The 5,000-nt window shown below is 51.6% G+C and overlaps 1 non-coding gene across 1 annotated transcript in view; it reads right to left on the minus strand.

Moving 5' to 3' along the window:
* LOC126434538 (small subunit ribosomal RNA) overlaps window positions 1–1,477 on the minus strand; it is a 1,909-nt gene extending 432 nt beyond the window's left edge. Inside the window, exon 1 of the ribosomal RNA XR_007579306.1 lies at window positions 1–1,477. This exon is cut by the window's left edge and continues 432 nt beyond it. This is a non-coding gene — a ribosomal RNA (small subunit ribosomal RNA).
* Window positions 1,478–5,000: the final 3,523 nt, after the last annotated feature.

A 5,000-nucleotide genomic window follows, 5' to 3' on the forward strand; every position in this document is an offset into this window, starting at 1 on the left:
ATCGCTGACAGCACGAAGGATGTCACGCGACTAGTTAGCAGGCTAGAGTCTCGTTCGTTATCGGAATTAACCAGACAAATCGCTCCACCAACTAAGAACGGCCATGCACCACCACCCACCGAATCAAGAAAGAGCTATCAATCTGTCAATCCTTCCGGTGTCCGGGCCTGGTGAGGTTTCCCGTGTTGAGTCAAATTAAGCCGCAGGCTCCACTCCTGGTGGTGCCCTTCCGTCAATTCCTTTAAGTTTCAGCTTTGCAACCATACTTCCCCCGGAACCCAAAAGCTTTGGTTTCCCGGAGGCTGCCCGCCGAGTCATCGGAGGAACTGCGGCGGATCGCTGGCTGGCATCGTTTATGGTTAGAACTAGGGCGGTATCTGATCGCCTTCGAACCTCTAACTTTCGTTCTTGATTAATGAAAACATACTTGGCAAATGCTTTCGCTTCTGTTCGTCTTGCGACGATCCAAGAATTTCACCTCTAACGTCGCAATACGAATGCCCCCGCCTGTCCCTATTAATCATTACCTCGGGTTCCGAAAACCAACAAAATAGAACCGAGGTCCTATTCCATTATTCCATGCACACAGTATTCAGGCGGGCTTGCCTGCTTTAAGCACTCTAATTTGTTCAAAGTAAACGTGCCGGCCCACCGAGACACTCAATAAAGAGCACCCTGGTAGGATTTCAACGGGGTCCGCCTCGGGACGCACGAGCACGCACGAGGCGGTCGCACGCCTTCGGCTCGCCCCACCGGCAGGACGTCCCACGATACATGCCAGTTAAACACCGACGGGCGGTGAACCAACAGCGTGGGACACAAATCCAACTACGAGCTTTTTAACCGCAACAACTTTAATATACGCTATTGGAGCTGGAATTACCGCGGCTGCTGGCACCAGACTTGCCCTCCAATAGATACTCGTTAAAGGATTTAAAGTGTACTCATTCCGATTACGGGGCCTCGGATGAGTCCCGTATCGTTATTTTTCGTCACTACCTCCCCGTGCCGGGAGTGGGTAATTTGCGCGCCTGCTGCCTTCCTTGGATGTGGTAGCCGTTTCTCAGGCTCCCTCTCCGGAATCGAACCCTGATTCCCCGTTACCCGTTACAACCATGGTAGGCGCAGAACCTACCATCGACAGTTGATAAGGCAGACATTTGAAAGATGCGTCGCCGGTACGAGGACCGTGCGATCAGCCCAAAGTTATTCAGAGTCACCAAGGCAAACGGACCGGACGAGCCGACCGATTGGTTTTGATCTAATAAAAGCGTCCCTTCCATCTCTGGTCGGGACTCTGTTTGCATGTATTAGCTCTAGAATTACCACAGTTATCCAAGTAACGTGGGTACGATCTAAGGAACCATAACTGATTTAATGAGCCATTCGCGGTTTCACCTTAATGCGGCTTGTACTGAGACATGCATGGCTTAATCTTTGAGACAAGCATATGACTACTGGCAGGATCAACCAGGGAGCTGCGTCAACTAGAGCTGAGCAGCCGGCCGCCCGGGAGTGTGTCCCGGGGGCCCGCGCGAACACGCAAGCGTCCGCTCAATTATTCTGCAAACAGGAGGAGGCTGAGCTCCCCTGCACAACACACCTCGAAACCCTCTCAGGTCCCGGCGGCGCGCAGCGCCGTCCTAAGTACTTGGTCGGGTTCGAGAGAGGCGCAATCGCCCGGAGTTAGGCGAGTAGACGCTTTAGGTGCGACCACCCGTGCTCCCAACTGAGCTTGCCGCTGCCGACAGAGGCCCGGGAGCGTGCTGTCGTGGCATTGCCGGCGGGAGACAACACGCGCCACCTACGGTGACCGGCAGCTCCAACGCCAGCGCCACAGAAGGACAAAAGCCCCACTTGGGTGCCGAAGCGAACTCTCCCAGCACAGCGCACGCGCCAACACGTCCGCACAGCTGCGATACAAACCACCTGCGAGAACCGCTGGGGCGACCGAGCAGCAGACGGCGTCGCGGCGCCGAGCGCCGGGCGGCGGCGCATCCTCAGCGCACACAGTCCTCAATCGGACCAGCACACTGCAGATGGCCACCGCGCTTCGCACCGGGCCCGCGAGGACCTACTTTGGCCGCAAGGCGCCGCGAGCAGGGGGCGCCGGCGCGCAGCTGCGCCGCCTGCCGCGTCCGTCGGCCGGCGCGCCTGCCACTGGCCGCCCCCACCAGCCGGCTGTAGCGCGTGCGCCCACGCACCGCGCTGCCAGCACGCCGGGCGGCCCCCCCTCACCGGCCGGGGACGGTCCCACCCAGCCACCGCCGCGTATCGCCTCACACCCAGATCCCCTTTCGCGTTCGTGGGCATGGTGGGTCCCCTTTCACGTTCGTGGGCATGGTGGGTATCCCTGAAACAACCGGTTAATAGCTCGACCGATCGTCGCCAACACTGATTCACCTCTAGCGAGAACAACCGCACCACAACGGGTTACCTGTTGTTCATTTGCGTAACGTCACCAGCAAACGTAGACGTCCATCGCCATTTGCAACGAGTATTGCATGCCTGTGTCAGGTGTCACAACACACTACGTCTGCCCACATAGACGCAACAACATGTGCACGCCTCGAGAACACGTGGAAGGTAGCCCCCGTACGTATGCGGTGTCCATTGCGCGAACGACTGTCAGCCGGCCTCTGCAGGATGTCGCAGATGTGGAACGCGGTGCAACATGCTATCACGGTGTGTGAGAAGAGACGACTACGTCCGAATACACGCTCCACTACATCAACAGACTGCTCATGCTGATCGCCATCCAGGGCGTCCGTTCCTCCCACACGTCTGAATGGCGTACCACACTGCAATCCAGCTCTTATAGGGAGACGACACGTAGCTGCGTGCACAATATTTGGACTGTATGGTCTGCCGTTGCTAGGCGCAGTCGTCGTACGGTCACACATGTGCCACGATGTATCATTCAGTACATACGGACCAATGTGCAGTACAGTTTGTGGGTTTTGCGTACATCGGCGGACAGGTGACAGGCCGTACCACAACGTAGGCTGAGTACGTCGGCATGCGAAGGGCATTGAACATGCAAACTTCTCAACGACCAGCTTGCGAAGGCAGGGGGGAAGGGGGGGGGGCATGTACGTCCTGCTGCTATCCACATTACAGTGTATAGCAGGAGCATGTGGAAAGTCAGCAACACCTGCAAGGTGTTTAACATGACGCGATACACAGGGGACCGGGCAGTGCGAATAGCGAACTATATTGCGAGGGTTGCGGTTAGGCAACACTACACTAATTTAACGAGTTGCATAACAATTACAGAGCAGGTTCAGCGACAACGTGCGTCAGGTTAAGGCGCAATATAGGTTAGGTTGAGGCACAATATAGGTTAGGTTAAGGCACAACATGGGTTACGTTAAGGCACAAATTGGGTTACGTTAAGGCACAACATGGGTTACGTTAAGGCACAACATGGGTTACGTTAAGGCACAAATTAGGTTACGTTAAGGCACAAATTAGGTTACGTTAAGGCACAAATTAGGTTACGTTAAGGCACAAATTAGGTTACGTTAAGGCACAAATTAGGTTACGTTAAGGCACAAATTAGGTTACGTTAAGGCACAAATTAGGTTACGTTAAGGCACAAATTAGGTTACGTTAAGGCACAAATTAGGTTACGTTAAGGCACAAATTAGGTTACGTTAAGGCACAAATTAGGTTACGTTAAGGCACAAATTAGGTTACGTTAAGGCACAAATTAGGTTACGTTAAGGCACAAATTAGGTTACGTTAAGGCACAAATTAGGTTACGTTAAGGCACAAATTAGGTTACGTTAAGGCACAAATTAGGTTACGTTAAGGTACAATATGGGTTAGGTTAAGGTACAATATGGGTTAGGTTAAGGTACAATATGGGTTAGGTTAAGGTACAATATGGGTTAGGTTAAGGTACAATATGGGTTAGGTTAAGGCACAACGTAGGTTAGGTTAAGGCACAACATAGGTTAGGTTAAGGCACAACATAGGTTAGGTTAAGGCACAACATAGGTTAGGTTAAGGCACAACATAGGTTAGGTTAAGGCACAACATAGGTTAGGTTAAGGCACAACATAGGTTAGGTTAAGGCACAACATAGGTTAGGTTAAGGCACAACATAGGTTAGGTTAAGGCACAACATAGGTTAGGTTAAGGCACAACATAGGTTAGGTTAAGGCACAACGTAGGTTAGGTTAAGGCACAACGTAGGTTAGGTTAAGGCACAACGTAGGTTAGGTTAAGGCACAACGTAGGTTAGGTTAAGGCACAACGTAGGTTAGGTTAAGGCACAACGTAGGTTAGGTTAAGGCACAACGTAGGTTAGGTTAAGGCACAACGTAGGTTAGGTTAAGGCACAACGTAGGTTAGGTTAAGGCACAACGTAGGTTAGGTTAAGGCACAACGTAGGTTAGGTTAAGGCACAACGTAGGTTAGGTTAAGGCACAACGTAGGTTAGGTTAAGGCACAACGTAGGTTAGGTTAAGGCACAACGTAGGTTAGGTTAAGGCACAACGTAGGTTAGGTTAAGGCACAACGTAGGTTAGGTTAAGGCACAACGTAGGTTAGGTTAAGGCACAACGTAGGTTAGGTTAAGGCACAACGTAGGTTAGGTTAAGGCACAACGTAGGTTAGGTTAAGGCACAACGTAGGTTAGGTTAAGGCACAACGTAGGTTAGGTTAAGGCACAACGTAGGTTAGGTTAAGGCACAACGTAGGTTAGGTTAAGGCACAACGTAGGTTAGGTTAAGGCACAACGTAGGTTAGGTTAAGGCACAACATAGGTTAGGTTAAGGCACAACATAGGTTAGGTTAAGGCACAACATAGGTTAGGTTAAGGCACAACATAGGTTAGGTTAAGGCACAACATAGGTTAGGTTAAGGCACAACATAGGTTAGGTTAAGGCACAACATAGGTTAGGTTAAGGCACAACATAGGTTAGGTTAAGGCACAACATAGGTTAGGTTAAGGCACAACATAGGTTAGGTTAAGGCACAACATAGGTTAGGTT

Source organism: Schistocerca serialis, unplaced genomic scaffold (assembly GCF_023864345.2).
Source record: "Schistocerca serialis cubense isolate TAMUIC-IGC-003099 unplaced genomic scaffold, iqSchSeri2.2 HiC_scaffold_119, whole genome shotgun sequence".
Classification (NCBI taxonomy): Eukaryota; Metazoa; Arthropoda; class Insecta; order Orthoptera; family Acrididae; genus Schistocerca; species Schistocerca serialis.